Source organism: Octopus sinensis, linkage group LG11 (genome assembly GCF_006345805.1).
Source record: "Octopus sinensis linkage group LG11, ASM634580v1, whole genome shotgun sequence".
NCBI classification, from domain to species: domain Eukaryota; kingdom Metazoa; phylum Mollusca; class Cephalopoda; order Octopoda; family Octopodidae; genus Octopus; species Octopus sinensis.
The window spans coordinates 14777085-14801603 of NC_043007.1; the positions used below are offsets into that span (position 1 = coordinate 14777085).

Genomic DNA, 24519 nt, shown 5'->3' on the forward strand with positions numbered 1-24519 from the left:
ATTGTGATTATTACTGTAACACCTGTCATGCAACTTATCTACTTCCAAATTCAGATGCCTTCACTCAATATATAATTTGTGATTCAGGTGTTGTCAGGCATTTTGCATATGTGACTTATTGTCATTGTTACCAGTGGTTGTCAGAGGCATTCAACTGCTCTTAAGTGGCAACTGTGCCAGTGGCATGTAAGAGGCACCTGTGCTGGTGACATGCGAAAAGCACCCATCGTTGTCGTCACCGTTTAACGTCCGCTTTCCATGCTAGCATGGGTTGGACGATTTGACTGAGGTCTGGCGAATCAGATGACTGCACCAGGCTCCAATCAGATCTGGCAGAGTTTCTACACTGGATGCCCTTCCTAATGCCAACCACTCTGAGAGTGTAGTGGGTGCTTTTACGTGCCACTGGCATGAGGGCCAGTTAGGCAGTACTGGCAACAGCCACACTCAAATGGTGCATTTTATGTGTCACCTGCACAGGAGCCAGTCCAGCGGCACTGGCAACAACCTTGCTCGAATATTTTTTTTTTATCATTAAACTTCTCTTTGAATCTAATGAGTCTATTGTTCATGAATACACTTAATAAAAAAAAAAATTATCAAGTAGTTGGGTCATTTATTATTTATGGTATCATGGAGTGAAGGTGATAAGTTCAGAGATAATTTCTAATGGAATGAATCACAACTACTGGTATGGAATTCATTAAACATTCAAAATATCATCTATTTTGGCTACCAAATCTATTCAATGAATTTCCCTTGACTTCAGTTCTTCAGCTGTTTGATCAAATGAACCTAATGCTTATTGAACTAACATGTAAGTGGCTGAACAGCCAACAGAAGCATGTAACCCAAAATCTTTTGATTTTGTGGAAGCACTCCGTCGGTCACGACGATGAGGGTTCCGGTTGATCCGAATCAACGGAACAGCCTGCTTGTGAAATTAACGTGTAAGTGGCTGAGCACTCCACAGACACGTGCACCCTTAACGTAGTTCTCGGGGATATTCAGCGTGACACAGAGAGTGACAAGGCCGGCCCCTTGAAATACAGGTACAACAGAAACAAGAAGTAAGAGTGAGAGAAAGTTGTGGTGAAAGAGTACAGCAGGGATCACCACCATCCCCTGCTGGAGCCTCGTGGAGCTTTTAGGTGTTTTCGCTCAATAACCACTCACAACGCCCGGTCTGGGAATCGAAACCGCGATCCTATGACCACGAGTCCGCTGCCCTAACCACTGGGCCATTGCGCCTCCACCCTTTAGATATTAACTCACCTCAGACTGCCTTTCATTCTATAATTGAAATCGTGCAAGATTACTTTCCCATTCACCCTGTCCAATCCTTGGTTTTGCTTATATACACCTCCCTGTAGCTGAATGTACCCACCTCCACCATCACATCTTCACCTTTTCTCTTCTTTACCTTTCCTCTTTCTCTCCAACTAACGCAGCCATGTATCTCCTTTATTGCCAGATACCTATTTTTGCCCTTCTATTCACACTTTAACCACTCACAACCAGACACAAACTCACCTCCCTCAAAACTACTCCCCACTCAGTTGAGGGGTCTTGTCTTGTAATTCATTTGGTGGTCTCACTGCTGCTTGGCACCATGTAAAAAGCACTCAGAAAACTCTGTAAACTGGTTGGTGTTAGGAAAGACATCCAGTGGTAGGAACCATGCCAAAGTAGACTGTAAAGTTTGGTGCAGTCTTCTAACTTGCCAGTTCCTATTAAACCATTCAGCCAATGCTAGTATAGGAAACATGTTAAATAATGATGATACAAACTTCAGTATTAAAATTGTCTAAATTAAAACTTTGCATCAAAATTTCATTTTAATATGTTCCAAACATCAGCTTCAATCTGATAAAGTCATTTTTACCAAATTCTTCCTTATTTTCTAAATAAATTAAAACAAAGGATAGGGCATTACTATTTTTAAATCTCACAACATGAGATATTCAGCAACAGTACTTTGTAGTAAAGATTATTTGCCAACATAACATGGCACTCCTGGTTTAGGATGAATGTTGCTGTAATTTAGCCCTAGGAGAATCATTGACCCAGTTTCACTCCCAAGGTTAGTACTATGCACGTGGCTTAATGATTAAGGTGTTGGACTTTTGATCATAAGATTGTGAATTCAATTTCTGGACAAGGTGGTGCATTGTTTTCTTGAGCAAGACACTTCATTTCCCGTTGCTCCAGTCCATGGGGCTGGCAAAAATGAGTAATCCCGTGACAGACCAGCGTCCTGTCCAGGGGGAATATATATGCCATGAAGCTGGGAAACTGGCCCTTGTGGGTCAGCATGATTTGAGAAGGTAACTTACTTACTAACTAGGTTTGGGTTGAACCGAGGTCTTGGTAAAAGACAAATTCTGAAGATGTTATGCAATGCAATGCAATCAAAACTGAGGTTTCAAGGCTGTGAAAGAAAATTCTGAACTATTCAGCTATATTGTATCTATAGTCTATGTAAAAACAATAGAAAGCAGCTGATAAGAAGTACAACTGGGCTGTTAACTAATTATACATCAATTAATCACTGTAATTATTACCGTACAATTGGGTCATTCTTGTTTAAAAAACAATGAGAAAATTGGGTTAATAAGAGGAACCTTTATATGATCAGTTGACCAGCTATGAATAGCAGTCAAATCTCCCTCTAGATGCTGTCTTAAAAGGGGACACATTTGATAATGTGATGCTGAGTGTAGGAGAGAGACAGGAATGTCATAATTGGAAGGTCTTTGATCATAGGTCTTCTCTGTTAGGCTGACCAAGGGGTAAACATCACCAGCACTAGCACCACCACCTATCTTGTATGATGACAGATAGGATATTCATCTAATATAACAAATGTGAATGTTAGTGTGTCACACTTTTTCAACTTTACTCCTAGAGGCCGTAGCCCAACATATTATACCGTTTTGGAATCAGGCCAACTCCATGAGTAAATTAAAAACTTTCCTGGGCTGAATCCAGACCAGCAATCCTGAAATTTGGGATTCCCAAGTTTTCATTACTGAAATTGTTTATGGTGATTTTTTAATGTGATTTTTGGCAACAAATTTTTTTTGTACGATAACAATTTTTATAATCTAAAGGCCAACTCCATGAGTAAATTAAAAACATTCCAGGCTGAATCCAGAGCTGCAATCCTGAAATTTTGGCTACCCACGTTTTCATTAGTGTGATTGTTTTCGGCGATTTTTTTATGTGATTTTTTGCGAACAAATTTTTTTGAATGATAACAATTTTTATAACTTGGAAATAAATTCTGGGAATAATTAAAATTAATTGCAAAATCCAACGATTGTCTTCAGTGATTTATTTACAAATTTTTTTGAAGAATAACAATTTTTATAACTTGGAAAAAATTTTTGGGAATAACTGAAATTAATTGCAAAATCCAGCGATTGTTTTTGGTGATTTTTGCGATGAATATAATCATCATCAGAATGTGATTTTGGAGGAAGCAATTGCAACAAATTCCACAAAACAAGTCAGTGATTTGTTTGCAGATCTTCCCATTTAGGGCCAGTAGCTTAGAAGCTGCCCAATAGGGTAGGCTTTTAAGTTAGTTCTGCTATATATCAGGATGTATTACAGTTCAAAGAATTGCTCTGAGTATATATCTGATTTTATTGTCTTGTCTGGTTGAGTATTTCTTAGGCATTGTATGACCGCAACATGGTTGCTATCATTGTCACCAATGGCGTCGTGTCCAGTTTTCTACGCTTCCATGGTTAGACAGAATTTTTGTTAAGATGGATCTTTTCTAAGGCCAAGATGCCCTCCCTCTTGCCAATCCTCCACTTTCTGCCCACAAGACTTTGGTCAACCTGGAGCTATAGTAGAAGACACTTGCTGAAGCAGCCACATGGTGGGATTGAACCTAAGATTACAAAGTTGGAAAGTAAGCTTCTTAACCAAACAGTCAAGCCTACAAACCACATGGTTCTGGGTTCAGTCCCACTGCGTGACACCTTGGGTTCTACTATAGAACCCGGTCCAACCAAAGCCTTGTGAGTGGATTTGGTAGATGGAAACTAAAAGAAGCTCATTGTGTGTCAATATAATATATATATATATATATATATATATATATATATACTCTTTTGCTTGTTTCAGTCATTTGACTGTGGCCATGCTGGAGTCTAGTACTTATTTTATTGGTCTCTTTTGCTGAACCGCTAAGTTATGGGGACGTAAACACACCAGCATCGGTTGTCAAGCGATGTTGGAGGGGACAAACACAGACACACATACGTATATATATATATATATACGACAGGCTTCTTTCAGTTTCCATCTACCAAATCCACTCACAAGGCGATAGCTCAAGGTGCCATGTTACTTACTACACAACCACTCCTACGCCTATATATATATATATATATAATATATATATATATATATATATATATATATGTATATATTTATGTGTGTTTGTGATTGTCCTCCCCTCCATAGGTTGACAACTGATGGTGGTCTGTTTGCATCCCTGTAACTTAGCGGTTCAACAAAAGCAACCAGTAGAATAAGTACTAGGCTTACAAAGAATAAGTTCTGGGGCTGATTTGTTCGACTAAAAGGCGGTGCTCCAGCATGGCCGCAGTCAAATGACTGAAACAAGTAAAAGAGTAAAAGATGAGTACTGTTGTTGCGCTTGTAATTTATGTGACTGTATCAGATGTGTTTTGGTGACCAGTAAACAGTTATCAGCATCACCATATCTTGGCTAGTCACTTCTGAAGTGCTGACGTATCTCCAGGAAAGCACAACTTGACCCAATATTTTAACAATAACAACCAATTACACAAAGATAGCAAACAAATTTGTGCAGAGAGGGGGAGAGGTGGGGTGAGATGGGGGGGGGGGAACAAAAGAGGTGGAGATGGAAGGAAGAAGAACAGGAGCAGAAATCAACAGATAACGGTATATACTATAATGGCAGCGAGATGGCAGAAACGTTAGCACATCAGGCGAAATGCTTAGCGGTATTTCGGCTGCCGCTACGATCTGAGTTCAAATTCCACCGAGGTCGACTTTGCCTTTTATCCTTTCGAGGTCGATTAAATAAGTACCAGTTACGCACTGGGGTCGGTATAATCGACTTAATCCGTTTGTCTGTCCTTGTTTATCCCCTCTGTGTTTAGCCCCATGTGGGTAGTAAAGAAATAGGTATTTCGTCTGCCACTACGTTCTGAGTTCAAATTCCGCCGAGGTTGACTTTGCCTTTCATCCTTTCAGGGTCGATAAATTAAGTACCAGTTATGCACTGGGGTCAATATAATCAACTTAATCCGTTTGTCTGTCCTTGTTTGCCCCTCTGTGTTTAGCCCCTTGTGGGTAGTAAAGAAATAGGTATATACTATAATGGTTTCAAAGTTTGAGGGGAGGGGATAAGTTGATAACATTGACCCCAGTGCTCAACTGGTACTTATTTTATTGACTCCGAAAGGATGAAAAGCCAAGTCAGTCTCAGTGGAATTTGAACTCAGAATGTAAAGACGGATGAAATGCTGCCTCATTTTTGCCTGCTGCTCTAACGATTCTGCTCGTTAGCTGCCTTAGCATATGTTCGTTTATTCTTATATTTGTTTCAGTCATTTAGCTGTGGCCATGCTGGAGCACTGCCTTTAGTCAAGCAAATCGACTTCAGGCCTTATAAGCCTAGTACTCATTCTATTGGTTTTCCTTTTTGCCAAACCGCTAAGTTACAGGGACATAAACACACCAGCATTGGTTCTCAAGTGATGGCAGGAGAACAAACACACACGCACATGCATATATATATATATTATATATATATATATATATATATTATATATATATATATATATATATATATACGAAGGGCTTCTTTCAGTTTCCACCTACCAAATTCACTCATAAGGCTTTGATCAGCCTGAGGCTATAGTGAAAGACACTTGCCCAAAGTGCCACGCAGTGGAATTGAACCTGGAACCATGTGGTTGGTAAGCAATTTAGTAAGAAGAAATGCAGCAATCTTAATCATTATTGCTATCGTCATCACCAACATAATAATCCTATGTGGGAATGAGGAGCTGGATGCATTGAGCATGAAGAGAGGTGGAAAGTACATAATTTTTGTTACTGTAATACAACAATATTAACACATAAAGCGCGATGGGCCATGATCATGGTCCAGACAGATGCATTTAAATTATGGGTGTTTGTTGGGGTCAAATGTCACTCAAACAGCTCCGATACTCCCCAGAATGCAAGAGGACTAATAGTTCAACTAATGACTTTTCAGATGATGTAAAACTTGCCACTATTATATACTAAGAAGATATTTTAACTATTTTTTGTCTTTTATGTGTGCACAGTAGTCTCATTTTCATAAAATGTACTCAGCAGTCCATGTTATGTAAGTGCAAATCTTAGTGCTTTATGGGTTAAAAACATTTTAGGCAAACAACCTTTAGTCAATCAGAAGAGCTATATCAAGGGACATAAGCCAACAACAGTGTCTTCATGATGCCTCTGGACATGGTAGAAATAGCAGCTAAATGTCTGTTAAATTACACCATACCTATTTCTTTATTTCTTTATTACCCACAAGGGGCTAAACATAGAGGGGACAAACAAGGACAGACAAACGGATTAAGTCGATTATATCAACGTCAGTGCGTAACTGGTACTTAATTTATCAACCCCAAAAGGAAGAAAGGCAAAGTCGACCTCGGCGGAATTTGAACTCAGAATGTAACGGCAGACGAAATATGGCTACGCATTTTGCCCGGCGTGCTAATATTTCTGCCAGCTCACTGCCTTTCATAATTAAATTACACCATACCATCTTCAAAGAAGAAATTCACTTTGGCTATAGCAATTGTCAATACACTACGTTTGGAAAAAAGAGATGATCATGGTTAGTCACTTAGTCACATCTTTGATCATAGGTCAGTTGATGAAACAAGCCTCAGGGTTAAACAACACACACACACTTGTATATTTGAAAATGACTGTTGCTATTTAGCATTTGATTAAGTTCTGTCCACAATTTGGTCAGAGCTGATTAAATATATTCTTTAGTTTTCTTTTTTTTTTTTTAATTTAAAGTTTCAGCTCAGAGCTGCGGCCATGCTGGTGCACCGCCGTTTTGCGCTACACTGTTATTACTAGGAGCCTCCTCTAATATGTGACACTTGAACAATGGAGTTTGATACAGCTACCCTCATTTCTAGATCCTCATATTATTTCTTGCTCTAAACATTCTTGCATAGCTGATACTGGGTGTATCTATTATGATAGTGCCAACAGTAGACAGTCTTTGTAGAACTTAAGTGTTTTTCACGTTACATAAACATACACATCTAGCAACTACATCAGTGTAAGTGGACATATTTACATGAACAGCATATGTAATTGTTCTCAAGTGGCCATTTCAGATCTTATATTTCCACTCTAATCTCTGGCTGAAATCTCATATCTCATCTTGTACTGCGTAGGACATATATAATAGTCGGAGACAAAAGATAATAATAAATGTATTCTATGAAGTAGGGAGCTATGTAGAAAGAGTAGCTGATGAGAACTGGATGCTGAAGACAGGTTAAAAAGGAAATTAATTCCAGAAAATATAAGGTGAAGATGGGATAGATATTTCAAACATCTCAACAAAAAAAATCATATAGCAGGTAACAGAAGACTTAATTATATGTAGTGTTACTACTGATAATGCTGGGTGGATGGGTCACTTATTGAATATAAAGATTTTAATAAATTTAAGCATGAAGTTAAATTTTAAGGTTTAAGTTCAAATTACTATCACCACTGAATAATCGGTTACAAAAAGGTAAAGTAAAGTTACTCTCTTGAATCACAAGGGCTGGTTCCCCGGTTTCATGGCATACATATTGCTCACCTGGATAGGACACCAGTCCATCACAGGATTACTCATTTTTGCTGAGTGGACTGGAGCAACTTGAAATGAAGTGTTTTTTGCTCAAAAACACAATGCGTCGCCTGGTCCAGGAATTGAAACCACAGTCTTACAGTCACGAGTCCAATACCCTAACCACTGAGCCACACACCTTCACAACTGGAGAAACAGTACACAAATGTATTACTACCAATACAGATTTATGCTATGTGCAAATGGTTCCAGTTATCTTCATTATTCAGGTTGTGCGGCCCAAGAATACTTTTGTGATATGTATTCCAAAATTGAAGGAACGAGATTACAGAGGATAAGATCAAGTAATTAAAAGAAACAAACTCTTTTATGATTGTACAGACTCTGAAACGATGAATATTGGCAAAAGAACAGATATCTCCAGCATCATTAACTCTTTCGTTACTAACCCGGCCAAAACTGGCTCTGGCTCTGTAGTACAAATGTCTTGTTTTCATAAGTTTTGCATCAAAATATACCACCAAACCTTAGTTGCAATTTATATTCCTAACACTAGCTTAATGATAGCTAAGTTATTTTACTAAATTCTTTATTATATTTAAAATAATTGAAAGAAACACAGAGTATCTCAACAGAAATACGGTAACGAAAGGATTAAGAGGCTTAGACTAAAAATGTATGAACATTAAGAAAAGCAGATTAAAAAAAAATTTTTTTTACTTTCCAACAAATTATAGAGAACTGTACCATTGAGAAAAGAACGGCAGATAAAGTAGCTTGAACCCTTTGAGCCCTAACCCTAACCCGCAGGAATTGAATGCACCACCCTAAGCTCCCAGCGAGCTTCACTGGAAATTTTAAATTTTAGAATACATATGCTGAATGACATGCTCGTTTCACATCACAAGGTTACAAAACGGTGAAAAATGAAGACACGTGGAGAAATGGTAGACCGGCATTTTGGGAATATATGGCTCTGGCATAGTGCCGGTGCACCAACATTTTGGGTTTTAAGGGTTAAGAAATAGGATCTTCCACATAAAGACACTCCTTTGTGAGAATCAATATTTTGAGATCAGTCTTCACCACTTCATCCTAAGTTTTCCTTCCTCTCTTTCTTCCTCAAGTTCCATTCACATTGAGCAAACAGTACTTCTCGATGGAGCAGTCTTTCTCTGTTTGAATTACATACCTGTGCCAGCACAATTCTCTCTCTTGCATACTGTACATGTTAAAAAAAGGATAATTGAATCTCTCTTGTATAGAAATGACATATACTATTCCTACACAAGGAATAGTTATTCCGTTATTCAGTTATTCCCTACTGAAGTAGACTGATCTGAATTAAAAACTGTTTCAATAATATAAAGGAAAGAGTTAATTCATTCTTTCGCTTCTTCACATGTAATTATCCATTGGAGTTTTACTGTCAGCTTTTTTTTTTTTACCAACAGCTATCAATACAGTAACTATGACCACAGCTTGTTTTGGAGAAATTGGCTGTTTCATTGTCAAAGGTGCAGGAGCGGCTGTGTGGTAAGTAGCTTGCTTACCGACCACATGGTTCCGGGTTCATTCCCACTGCGTGGCACCTTGGGCAAGTGTCTTCTACTGTAGCCTCAGGTCCACCAAAGCCTTGTGAGTGGATCTGGTAGGCAGAAACTGAAAGAAGCCCGTTGTATATATGTATATATATATATATATATATATATATGTATGCGTATATGTTTGTGTGTCTGTGTTTGTTCCCCCAGCATCGTTTGACAACCGATGCTGGTGTGTTTACGTCCCCGTAACTTGGAGGTTCAGCAAAAGAGACCGATAGAATAAGTACTAGGCTTACAAAGAATAAGTCCTAGGGTCGATTTGCTCGAATAAAGGTGGTGCTCCAGCATGGCCACAGTCAAATGACTGAAACAAGTAAAAAAGTAAATGTCAGTCATATTTTAAAAAGGGTTATAAGTTAGAGCTAGAAGAATACAATGGAACTGCATTGGTAGAACTAGTGAGTTTGTATATGTATAACTAGCACAGTATCATGTCCAAGATTAAGGCAGTGTGCTGGCAGAATCGCTAGCATGCCGGGCGAAATGCTTAGTGGTATTTCGTCTGCCGCTACGTTCTGAGTTCAAATTCCGCCGAGGTCGACTTTGCCTTTCATCCTTTCAGGGTCAATAAATTAAGTACCAGTTATGCACTGGGGTCGATGTAATCGACTTAATCTGTCTGTCCTTGTTTATCCACTCTGTGTTTATTCCCTTGTGGGCAGTAAAAAAATAGGTATTTCGTCTGCCATTATGTTCTGAGTTCAACTTTGCCTTTCATCCTTTGGGGGTCGATAGATTAAGCACCAGTGACGCACTGGAGGTCGATGTAATCGACTTAATCCCTTTGTCTGTCCTTGTTTGTCCCCTCTATGTTTAGCCCCTTGTGGGCAATAAAGAAATAAGTAACATGTCCAAGATTATTTCATACTGTAACAAAATGTATGTTACATGATTTATCTGAGAAAGAAGAGTTTAGTGCACCATGCATGGCTGATAGTAAAAATCAAAATTTTTTGGCAACTACAGTCAAAAATGCTAACAACTATCCAAATTCAGATTTGGACTGGCTCCTGTGCAGGTGGCACATAAAAAGCACCGTTAGAGCGTGGCCACTGCCAGTACCGCCTGACTGGCCCTCATGCCAATGACACGTAAAAGCACCCACTACACTCTCGGAGTGGTTGGCGTTAGGAAGGGCATCCAGCTGTAGAAACTGCCAGATCAAGATTGGAGCCTGGTGCAGCCATCTGGTTCACCAGCCCTCAGTCAAATCATCCAACACATGCTAGCATGGAAAGCGGACATTAAATGATGATGATGATGATGATGAATAATGGTCAGGATAATAATTTAAATGTGAACTGGGATAACTGAGTACCATATATTCTGCATTTAAATGCTTAATACAATGGCTGATGTTGTGTATGAATGAATATGTGAAACTGTGAGGTAAGTAAAATATATAAGTAAATATATTCACCAAGGTCATAACATTGAAACGGTGACTATTAGAGGAGAAACCTATGCTCAAGGACAAGAAGCAAAAAAAAAAAAAACAGATGAAATTGATAATTATATTAATGGCCACTATATTTCAGTATCCAAAACAGTGAGAAAAATGCTGGAGTTTAAATTAAAATGTTGGCAGCATCTACCTGTGGAATCTAATGGTCTCGCTTGGAAGGATAATTAGGTTTGTTTCAATGGCAATGAAGAAACTGGACAAATTATTAAAAGAAATAACTCAGGCTGTTATAAATAAATAAATAAATAAATAAGGAGGCGAGCTGGCAGAAACGTTAGCGCACCAGACGAAATGCTTATTGGCATTTCGTCTGCCGTTACGCTCTGAGTTCAAATTCTGCCGAGGTCGAATTTGCCTTTCATCCTTTCGGGGTCGATAAATTAAGTATCAGTTGTGTATTGGAGTCGATCTAATCGACTGGCCCCCTTCGCAAAAATTTCAGGCCTTGTGCCTAGAGTAGAAAAGAATATTTGAACTGTCTTGAAGGTGGCGAGCTGGCAGAAATGTTAGCACGCTGGGCGAAATGCTTAGCGGTATTTCGTCTGCTGTTACGTTCTGAGTTCAAATTCCACTGAGGTCGATTTCGCCTTTCATCCTTTCGGGGTCGATAAATTAAGTACCAGTTGCACACTGGGGTCGATGTAATCTACTTAATCCAGTTGTCTGTCCTCTCTATGCTTAGCCCCTTGTGGGCAATAAAGAAATAAGAAATAACTCAGCTCTAACCAATTTCCCAGAGAATTACATACAAGATGGAAGCAAGAAAATGTAAAATGATAGAAAGATTAACACCCACATCATCAGACCAGGTATCTTTGATTCTCCAAAAATGACAGTGTATAGAAGGAAGTGGTTAGGGTTAATTGTTTTTTTTTTACTTCTTGAGCCTTCTGGTCTTCTTCAAGCCCTCTTGGGTCTGTTGAGATTGATGTTAAGGTTTCGCTTAAACTGTTGTAGGTAGACACTTAGAGGAAAAGCATGAAGAGGGCAGGGAGTTCGAGAGTGCCTCCGTTTAATATGTAATAGTATGTGATTTGGTTTGTTTAGATTGACAAGTCTATAACTGATTTGAGGACCTCACAGCTATTCACTACACCATAGTCTAATAGTCAGTATGACGTTGGTGAATATATTTACTTAAATATTTTAAATATATCTGGTTAGGAAAAGCATGAATGACAGGTAGTTGAAATGGTAATGGTAAGGGAGTGATGGATGATAAGAAAAGGGTGACCTCAAAGAGAAAAAGTGATAAAGGTCAGCACAAGCAATTCATTAGATATTGACAGGGTTGATGTGATCCCTTGTTGCTCAGACATTGTGAAGGGAAAGAAACACTAGGGGCATCTACGTTTGCTGGTAAGAGAGAGAGAGAGAGCATGAGTGATGGGTAGTCATAGAAATGGTCAGTTTTAAATGTGTAATAGATAACATGGTGTAGTGAATAGGTGATGAAAAGAGGAGAGGATACTGAATGGGAGATGGAGATTTTATATGAACAAAATGGGTAAAAGGTTCAGTTGAGAAGACCCGGCAAGCCAAATGAGACCATAACCTCGTGGCCTATGCCAGGGGTGTAACCAGCCCACTTATGCATACCTTTTCCTTCATTGGACACTAAACTCTGCGAAGAGCTGTTGAGGCAAGTGAAATCGAAATCAAATTCGATGACTGGCATCCGTGCTAGTGGAGCGCTAAGAGCACCATCCGAGCGTGATCGTTGCCAGAGCAGCTAAGTGGCTTCTGTGCCGGTGGCACGTAAAAAGCACCATTCAAGCGTGATCGTTACCAGCATCACCTTACTGGCACTTGTGCCGGTGGTAAGTGAAAAAAGATTTGAGTGAGGTCATTGCCAGTGCCGCTGGACTGGCTCCTGTGCAGGTAGCACGTAAAAAACAACATTTGAGCGTGGCCCTTGCCAGTACCGCCTGACTGGCTCTCGTGCTGGTGGCGTGTAAAAGCACCCAATAAACTCTTGGAGTGATTGGCGTTAAGAAGGGCATCAAGCTGTAGAAACTCTGCCAGATCAAGATTGGAGCCTGGTGCAGCCATCCGATTTGCCAGCCCTCAGTCAAATCATCCAACCCATGCTAGCATGGAAAACAGACGTTAAACGATGACGATGATACTATAATCTCAATCATTACTCCTATTTCAACATTTGTTTCCCCAAGCTTTCAAAGGTAGCTGAGTTTTTCTTGAGTGTTGCCAATCTTCATAATCAATTACCACCTCCTTTGTGAGAATCAATATTTTGAGATCAGTCTTCACCACTTCATCCTAAGTTTTCCTTCCTCAGGTTCCATTCACATTGAGCAAACAGTACTTCTTGATGGAGCAGTCTTTCTCTGTATGAATTACCTGTACCAGCACAATTCTGTCTCTTGAATATTATGTATGACTCCTCTTATATTTATCTTCTCTCGTTTTCTTTGCAGTCTATCATTTATGCACACATCCAGCAAAACACAATTCATTTCTTTTTAGTTTTTTACAAATCTTCTGCATTCAAGGACTGCCTCTTAATTCACTCATAAACATTGCTTCTGTCTTCTTTTAAACATAAGCTATATACAATATCATGCCCGACAATGTATTGACTGAGCTACCTGTGGACGTAGCATTAATATGAGGAATCTTAGCTTCTAATTTAGATACTTGAAATTGTGGGGTCATCTTGTATAACAGCATAGCTACACACTTTACAGCAGACACGAGATTCAATTACTTAAATGGTCTTACAACTTTATTCCATCTTCTATAAATAAAATATCTTTCTACACACACATATGGCAGGCTTCTTTCAGTTTCTGTCTACCAAATCCACTCACAAGGCTTTGTTTGGCCTGAGGCTATAGTAAGTGTCACACAGTGGGATTGAACCCGGAATCATGTGGTTAAGAAGCAAGCTTCTTACCACGCAGCCACGCTTACACACAGAGACATACATACAGACAGACACACACACACACACAACAGAAAACAGTCTGTGGAACGCTGATGAGGTAAAGTGCACGATTACATGTTTCAACGACTGTTATGTAATTATATCGGCATTTTCGTAAAACGCGTGTATGTCCCATAAAGCATTGAATATCACACTTGTTTTCTGCTTAATATTGTCATTTCTATAACTTGGCTCGTACTCCGAACACTAACCCTATTCCGAGGCCACGTCCCGCATCATACTACACTGGAGTGCGGAACCAACCATTGAGGTCGATTTTTGCTAGTGTCGTCGTACTTTTCAGTGTCCCTTAAACACACAGTACGCCGATCTCATCGGGGTTTAAAGGCATGTGAAACCTCTGTGATACACCTACATCTTCGAAAACAAACAAAAGAAAAAAAATAAGGACGATGGTAAAGAATACGCACACCCGGGGGGTTAGGGCTATGTCGAAAACGGATGGTTTGCGTATTCTTTACCTCCGGCAAAATAAGTACAAACAAAGAAATAACAGCAATTAGCTCCAGTCTGCATTAGCCCCGACCCAACATTAAGGACCTCTTCAGCCTCTCATGAAAGTTAATTCCAGAGTTAAGAACTATTAGGTTTCAACCGAATCTACCTGCACTAATAACTGCTATGGCTATTGCGAGTACCACCAGAATGGGCTAACGAGGAAATGCGTGTTTGCTAAACTTGCCAGAAATAGTAGTCAAATCTCAGAGAAATCATGTCTGTTTTATAAAAGGAAGGACACACTTTTCAATGTAGTCCTAAGTATATGATGGAATGGAATGGATGTTCGTAACAGGAATGTTTTCACGGTTGGTTTGATCGATGAGAACTGACATGGCGATGAGCAATAGCAACAACAAATATGAACCAACTGGACAGTGGAGACAAATCAAACATACTTGGCATCGCTGAACTAAACCCTAATAAACCACTGTTTGTCATAGAAGGCTGTGAGGTCCTCAAATCAGTTATAGACTTGTCAATCTAAACAAACCAAATCACATACTATTACATATTAAATGTAGGCCCTCTCGAAATCCCTGCCCTCTTCATGCTTTTCCTTTAAGTGTCTACCTACAACAGTTTAAGCGAAACCTTAACATCAATTTCAACGGTCCCAAGGGGGCTTGAAGAAGATCAGAAGGCTCAAGAAGTAAAAAAAAATAATAATAATTAAGCAAGGTTGATTACGTAAGTATATTAGCTCAGCTGTTAATATCTGTGTAATGATGTGATCGATATGTATATATAATGCATAAACAGATACACGGTTAAGGGTCACCAGTACGGTTAAGCATTTCGTTCAAAAATAAATTCTCGAATTAAGAAGAGAAAAATAAAATAGTAAAAACTATCGATAAGTTGGTTTCTGTGTACCACTCAATTAACTCTGGTGAAGCTGATTTATAATTAAAAGATGTTCTATCCATGACAATCACGTAATTTTTTTTTTTCAGATATAAAGTTTCCTTTTAAGGTACAATCTGATTTCAGGGAGATTTAGCTGCTATTTCAAGCAGATCGTGAGATAGCATAGGATCTCGCTTGATGGCTTTGTTATAGAATTGGTTAGTCTCAAAATATGCAACTACTAAAATCAGACGTATCAAAGAGGAAGTCTCCAACGTTGTTGCTAAATACATCTACGTGAAAACAACCAAATTTCACAACCATCTTAAAAAACAAAGGACACACATTCGATATACACATACATGAATATATATATATATATATATATATATTATAATTATGAGTATAATTATAATTAGGGTTCAGCAAACGATTTGCTTCACCACATACCGAACTTTAGAAATAGCAGCCAAAGAACCTAGCTATTTCTTATACTATAAGAAGAAACTCCCAGACAACATATACTCAAAAACAATTCACGTATATATATATATATACATACATATATACGTAAATATATGCTCAAAAACAATTCACGTATATATATATATATATATATATATATACCATGTCGGTAAGGCACAGCTGGAATAACTTTGATCATAGGTCTGTTCATACATGGGGCTAAACAACAATTAAATTCAGTCGTTTTAAACCTCCTTTAACGCACCTGTATCAACACAATTAATTGTTTTATATGGGTCTAACGATCGATAAAAATAATACAATTTTTCGTAACTTCGATGGAAAATACGAACCGATTTAGTTTAATTATAAATATATCTCGTTGTTCGTGCATCATGCTGGTTAGATCTGTATAAATTTAGTTGTCTTACTTCTGCAAACTGACAAATAAAATAAGTAGAAGTTTGTTGTACAACGTCAAGTGATTTATAAATACATAAACATCAATATTCTATGGTAAAAAGAACTGCCAAACTACTTACCCCTGCAGTATTTTGTCGCAGAAAAATATATAATCTATCCGAATAACCGCAATCGGTTTGAATGTTTGCGAGGTTTTATCTCGCTACACCCTTTTATATATTTTGTTTGTCCCTCTTAACTACACTCACCATCTCCACTCCACCTTCTCTCACTCACTCACACTCTCTCTTTCTCTCTGTCTCTCTTTTCATCCCTATATCTTCTCTATTATATTTTTTCCCCTACACACGCACACTGCTTCTCTCTCTCTCTTTTATTTCTTATCCCACCACTGCCCCCTCCACCGAAACTCTCTCACTAACTGAAACATTCAAACATTTCTCTCTCCCTTTTTCTACCAGTCTCTCTCTCTCTCTCTCTCTCTCTCTCTCTCTTCATCGCCCCTCCTAAGTGATACCTTCAATCAGTTCTCTTTCCCTTTCTCTCTCTCTCTCTTTCTTTTCCCACCACCCTCTACCAAAACTCTCTCTTTCACTAACTGATACGTTCAATCATATTTCTCCCTCTTCCTCTCTCTCTCTCTCTCTCTCTCTCTCTTTCACTACCCCTTCCACCGAAGCTCTCCCTCTCGCTCTCTCTCACTAACTCTCCTTCTTTTTTCTCATTCTGTCTAACTTTGTCTCTCACTCTCTGTCTCAGACTCTGTCTGTCTCTCCATGTCACTTCGTTATAAACACTCCCCTTCTCTGTTTGCTTGTATTTCCTCTTCCTATTCCTCTTTATTACTCACATATACCATACACCAATTCCTCGCCCTCTTTCTCTCTCCTATATTTTTATCTTTATTTCCCTTTGTTTCTTTCATTCTCTCTTTCCTCTCACTCGCTTTCCTTCCACGACTTAAGCATCAACACAGATGTATATATACATAGTTACGATTAACACATCTTATGCAGGCAGCATCACCAAACCTAACTCCAACCGAAATTTATTCTCTGAATCATTACACAATATGCTACAGAGTGGAAGTTAGAGCAATTAAATCTATGCAGATATGAGGGGGGGGGGGTTAGTTCTTTGAGATAAACAAATTGAGCAAGAAACATGGCTAGACGTTTTGGGGGATGGTATAATCGTTGATATCTTGGCTGCAGTACCCGATTTCATCTTATTTTATCAGTCCACAAAGATGAGAAAGAAACTCGAACCCGCTATGAAGAAACCTAACTAAATGCCGCATAACACTTTTAACTCTCTTTTACTCTTTTACTTGTTTCAGTCATTTGACTGCGGCCATGCTGGAGCACCGCCTTTTTTAGTCGAGCAAATCGACCCCACGACTTATTCTTTGTAAGCGTAGCACTTATTCTATCGGTCTATTTTGCCGTACCGCTGAGTCACGGGACGTAAACACACCAGCATCGGTTGTCAAGCGATGTTGGGGGGACAAACACAGACACACAAACATATACATATATACGACGGGCTTCTTTCAGTTTCTGTCTACCAAATCCACTCACAAGGCTTTGGTCGGCCCGAGGCTATAGTAGATGACACTTGCCCAAGGTTCCACGCAGTGGGACTGAACCCAGAACCATGTGGTTGGTAAGCAAGCTACTTACCACACAGCTTCTCCTTTAACTCGACATTTTTTTTTTTTTTGTAATGATTGGCTTAATAGTTAGGGTGTTGCACTCGCGGTTTCGATTCCTGGACAGAATGTTGCGTTGTATAATTCTTGAGAAAAATACTTCGTTTCGCATTGCTCCAACCTATTAAGCCGTTGTTAGCAACCCCTACGTCGGATTTGCGTACCGTTAAGTGGGGAACGTCGCTTATAAATCCATGGTTACCGGTAACCAACCTTACGAGTCCCGGGACTCATTGTGCAATCTATAATCCTTGTAATAATGACGTCGTTTATTTTTGGTTTGCAAAGTCAATAATTATGTAGAAAGTTAGATATATAGTAGTAGGTAGTTTGAACAGCTTAACATCCGATGTGTGATTATCATTAAATTTTTTAAGATTCTGGGAACGTGGAAAGCAAAACAAAGCTTAAACGTTGAAATTTGGGTACTATTTAAGAAGAGTGGTCCCGGTGCGCGCACTCGCGTACTCGCGCGGCCGTGCTAGCTAGTCGTGACTAGTCGATCCAACAACGACTACCTAGCAAAGCAAATAAAACACAAAATAAATAATTTTTTTACACAAAGTAAATAAAACACAAAAAGACAAAGTAAGGATCGACTAGTAGGGATGCGCGCACCGGGACCACTCTTCTTAAGTAGTACCGAAATTTGAACCTAAAAGCCAAAAGGATGCGACTAAATGCACGCGCGCGCGCGCACACACACACACATACACGCGCGCCCGCAAACACGCACGTACGTACGCACGCACGCACGCACGAACGAACGAACTCGCTCACACACGTGTTAGTATGTATGTATGTATAAATATATATAACAAAAGATTCTACATCTATCTATCTTTCTCTATCTACCTATCTATCTATCATCTATCTATCTATCTATCATCTATCTATCTCTCTCTCTCTATCTATCTACCTATCTATCTATCTATCATCTCTCTCTCTATCTATCATCTCTCTCTCTCTCTCTCTCTCTATCTATCTATCTATCTATCTATCTATCTATCTATCTATCTATCTATCTATCCATCCATCTATCTATCTATCTATCTATCCCCATCCTAAATTTATAGATAGATAGATACGTACGTACATACACACTTACACACACACACACACACGCAGAATGACAGGCATATATACAGACATACACAGACAGATATTACAGGTACTTTTAGTAAATAACGACCACGTTCACGTGCATGGTGCATCGTACGATGCAATTATGAACACACATACAGGCATGCACGTAAGTATATGTATGCGTGCGAGACAGATTAGTGCGCAGCTAAGCTAAAAATACTGGAGGTTGTTGAATCTTCAATGTGTACTTAATAATCGTTGGTGTGTGTCACGCTCGGCTCACGCGGGAAACATGTGTTCAGCTCATGCTATTTGTGTAATCCCAAAACTGGATGCAGTTTCTGTATCCTCCCACAGCCAGTGGTAACATTCTTCCTCGGTTCTTGTAATCTGTTGCACGAACGAAGCAAATGCTGCAAGTATTTTTTATCTGTCCACCCGTCCGTCGGCCTTCCCAAATTCTCGATCTGATTGTTCTCCGACTAAATGCTTTTATTCGCTTACGATTCCAGTGACGGAACTTTCACATGGGTTTTTTTCTCTCGACCTGCTAGAAATAGTAGCCAAATCCTCGCCAAATCACACGCTACTTCGCGTCTTTAAAAGAAAAAGATAAGAAGTGTGGGATACACTATGCTTCGGAAAATAAACAAACACACAGATAAATAAATACATAAATGAATGAATGAATGAATAAATACATAAATGAATGAATGAATGAATAAATACATAAATGAATGAATGAATGAATAAATACATAAATAAATAAATAATGGGATGTTTGCGAATGTAATAACTGCTCAATCGGGGCGAACCTAGAGCTAAATAACAGTAACAAGACACACATACATACTTGTGTACATCTATTTCTATCTATCTATCTATCTATCTATCTATCTATCTATCTAAAATTAAATAATAAGGGTAGAAATTTATGTTAATCAATTAAAACCATATTCTGAGCGCCTTGTTTCCCTGGGCATGGATTCACTGAAGCTCCGGCGTTTGGCGACGGACTTGGTAAACACCCACAAAGTTATCAACCACCTCACCAACAACAACACTGAACACCTTTTTGATCTCCATGTGTCTAACACACGTGGACATGCCTACAAAGTCAGAAAACAATACAGCTCCCATGACTTTCGGAAACATTTTTTCACGCTCAGAGTTGCTGAAGCATGGAATAAACTGCCTGCGTCAGTTGTTGACTGCCATGACACTGCATCTTTTAAGGCCCTCATGCTTTCCGAAATCCGCCGAAACTACACCTGATTATATATACACTTTAGATGAGTTGTAGTGCACCTGAGCACTGTACACAATTATTATTATTATTATTATTATTATAAACCAGTGGCTTAGCATATTTAAAAATCCGAAGATTAAAATTTGTGTTAAATACAAAATTAAGAGGACTGACCTCTAAAGTGGACACCTTATATGCATATAGGGTGTCCACTTTAGTGGTCATTCCTCTTAATTTTGTATCTGTCTGTCTATCTATCTATCTATCTATCTATCTATCTATCTATCTATCTATCTATCTATCTATCTATCTATCTATCCATCTATATATCTATCTATCTATCTATCTATCTATCTATCTATCTATCTATCTATCTATCTATCTATCTATCTATCTATCTATCTATCTGTTTATCTGCCTGCCTCTCTCTCTATATATATGTGTGTGTGTGCATATGTGTGTCCATGTATGTATGTATGTATGTATGTATGTATGTATGTATCTATCTATCTGTCTGCCTGTCCATACATACAATCATACATATATGCATATATACATACATACATACATACATACATACATACATACATACATACATACATACATACATACATACATACATACAATCATACATACATACATACATACATACATACATACACAATTTATTTTGAGCCATCCAGTAGCCTGTTACTCAGTGTATGGCTGGCTTGAAAACTGGTTGATGAGGACAGAAGACTCACCTCGATAGGAGAGCATAAATTATTGGCTGAATAGTGGGATGATGAGAAAGAGGATACTTATAGCTTGCTGGTTAATTATTGCATGCACGCACATTCACACACACACACTGAAGTCTTTAATGATAAGCTGTACAATTTTGGGAGGATGACATCATTCCTCACAAATACTCCATCAAAATAAGTTGAAATCGTCTAATCGGCTGTGTGGTAAGTAGTTTGCTTACAAACCACATGGTCCCAGGTTCAGTCCCACTGCATGGCACCTTGGGCAAGTGTCTTCTATTATAGCCGCAGGCCGACCAAAGCCTTGCGAGTGGATTTGGTAGACGGAAAGTGAAAGAAGCCCGTCGTATCATCATCATCATCATCATCGTTTAACGTTCGCTTTCCATGCTAGCATGGGTTGGACGATTTGACTGAGGGCTGGTGAACCAGATGGCTGTACCAGGTTTCAATCTTGATCTGGCAGAGCTTCTACAGCTGGATGCCCTTCCTAACGCCAACCACTCCGAGTGTGTAAATATATGTATATATATATGTGTATGTATATGTTTGTGTGTCTGTGTTTGTCCCCCTAACATCACTCGACACCCGATGCTGGTGTGTTTATGTCCCCGTAACTTAGCGGTTTGGCAAAAAAAACTGACAGAATAAGTACCAGGCTTACAAAGAATAAGTCCTGTGGTCGATTTGCTTGACTAAAGACGGTGCTCCAGCATGGCCACATTTCCTGGTGATGCATTATGTTCTTGAGTAAGATGCTTTATTTCACATTGCTCCAGTCTACTCAGCTGGCAAAAGTGAGCAGTACTTGTATTTCAAAAGGCCAGCCTTGTCACATTCTGTGTCACTGTTGTATAGTGAAATTGTATATCCCACCCAGTAAAAAGTGGTAGGACACAGCCATTATAAAGAGTTCAGTAGCTGGTCATCAAGAGAGGATTGAGGCTCAACAGTTCTAGTCAGTGTTTTGTGGTGGTATCAGTCATAGTAAGACAGAAAAAGTTAGTGTATTACTATTCCAGTACGAAGAGATACAATGGTATCTGGTGACTAGTAACTCTTGTGGCTACTAGCATAAAACAACAACTACAGGAGGCGCAATGGGTCAGTGGTTAGGGCAGCGGACTCGCAGTTGTAAGAACGCGGTTTCGATTCCCAGACCGGGCATTGTGAGTTTTTATTGAGCAAAAACACCTAAGCTCCACGAGGCTCCGGCAGGGAGTGGTGGTGAACCCTACGGTTCTCTTTCACCACAACTTTCTCTCACTCTTTCTTCCTACTTCTGCCACAAAGCAGAGTAACCATGGTGTAACCCATTATGGTGTGGTAAACTTTCAGACCCTAGTTTAGATTGCAAATCCTCTGTACCCCAGGATGGTTCAGCTTTCCACCCGTTAAAAGCCACCATTTATGGAATGAGGATAACAACCTAGCTTTCGCGCCCGTGCTACTGCCAGTCTATTTTGTGTGGTAGGTGGATCTTCAATTTACCACACGCATTCTTAGTAGCTTAGAGTAGGCTGGAATTAAAGATTATTCTTTGTGGCTGATGGCATGAGTCCTGATTGGAAGAAGAAGAAGAAGAAGAAGAAGAAGAAGAAGAAGAAGAAGAAGAAGAAAGACAGCAACTACAGTACAACGGCCGTCACACATCACACCAGTGGGAGGAACCCACTTTACAACAGTCACATTGAATCTCCCTGAGAACTACATTAAGGCTACATGTGTCTGTGGAGTGCTCAGCCACATGCATGTTAATTTTATGAGCAGGATACTACATCGACTTGTGTGCTGGAAAATGTGGTATTATATATATAGTTTCCAAATTTTTGAAGCTGTGCTTGAGGAGACCTATTGAGTCAAGTACATCAACATCAAAATAAATATCAAATGGAAATTGTAGTCGTGATACCTGTGCCAGTGGCACGTAAAAAGCACCATCCGAACGTGGCCAATGCCAGCGCTGCATTGACCGGCTTCCGTGCCGGTGGCACGTAAAAAGCACCCACTACACTCACAGAGTGGCTGGCGTTAGGAAGGGCATCCAGCTGTAGAAATACTGCCAGATCAGACTGGAGCCTGGTGCAGCCTCCTGGCCTCCCAGACCCTGGTCGAACCGTCCAACTCAACGGACGTTACACAATGATGATGATGATTAGTAATTTTTTTTTTTATGGGTGATGGTTTTTGACTGAAAAATGGCATGACCCCGCTCATCCAGCCTCCCTATTCACTTGATCTTGTTCACTGTGACTTTTTTTCTTCGCTTGAATAAAAAAAGTCCTTTTAGGGAAAACATTTTGCAGATGTGGAAGAGGTGAAATAACAAACGACGGAGGCGTTAAAAGGCATCACTTCGTAAGAGTTCCAAGACTGCTTTGAACTGTGGAAAACACATCTGGACTGATGCATGGCTTCAAATGGGAGAATTCTTTGAAGGCGGTAAAAGTGTAAACATGTAAAACTAAGTGAATTAAATAATATTGCAAAACTCCGGTTTCTTTTGGGGCCTCCCTCGTATACTCTCTCTTTACTCTTTTACTTGTTTCAGTCATTTGACTGTGGCCATGCTGGAGCACCGCCTTTAGTCGAGCAAATCGACCCCAGGACTTATTCTTTCTAAGCCTAGTACTTATTCTATTGGTCTATTTTGCCGAACCGCTAAGTTACGGGGATGTAAACACACCAGCATCGGTTGTCAGCGATGTTGGGGGGACAAACACAGACACACAAACATATATATATATATATAATATATATATATATATATATATATATATATATATATATATATAGGCGCAGGAGTGGCTGTGTGGTAAGTAGCTTGCTTACCAACCACATGGCTCCGGGTTCAGTCCCACTGTGTGGCATCTTGGGCAAGTGTATTCTGCTATAGCCCCGGGCCGACCAATGCCTTGTGAGTGGATTTGGTAGACGGAAACTGAAAGAAGCCTGTCGTATATATGTATATATATATATATATTTATGTGTGTGTATATGTTTGTGTGCCTGTGTTTGTCCCCCTAGCATTGCTTGACAACCGATGCTGGTGTGTTTACGTCCCCGTCACCTAGCGGTTCGGCAAAAGAGACCGATAGAATAGGTACTGGGCTTACAAAGAATAAGTCCCGGGGTCGAGTTGCTCGACTAAAGGCGGTGCTCCAGCATGGCCGCAGTCAAATGACTGAAACAAGTAAAAGAGTAAAAGAGTAAGAGTAAGAGTAAGAGTATATACGACAGGCTTCTTTCAGTTTCCGTCTACCAAATCCACTCACAAGGCTTTGTGCCTTGGACTGGCGTCCTGTTCCGCTGGGGAACACATCTGCCATAGAAACCAGGAAACTGGGCCCATAAGCCTGGCTAGGCTTTAAAAAGGACGCATTTATTTTTTATTTATCAGGATTAGGAATGATGAGGGGTGGTGGATAAAAATATCAATTTTTAAAATTCCTCTAAAAGTTGAAAAAAACAAAGTATTCTGAAAGGTGTGGACTGTTGGATACAACCCATTGGAATATGTTGTAATGACTGGAATTGAGTATTTTCCATGAAATC

The 24519-nt window shown here is 39.4% G+C and overlaps 1 protein-coding gene across 1 annotated transcript in view; it reads right to left on the bottom strand.

The window, feature by feature from the left end:
* LOC115217484 (protein VAPYRIN) overlaps positions 1 to 16758 on the bottom strand; it is a 30131-nt gene extending 13373 nt beyond the window's left edge. The window contains exon 1 of the mRNA XM_029787193.2: positions 16292 to 16758. The gene's annotated coding sequence lies outside the window, so the exon portion shown is untranslated. The remainder of the gene's footprint in view (positions 1 to 16291) is intronic.
* Between the last annotated feature and the right edge of the window lie 7761 nt (positions 16759 to 24519).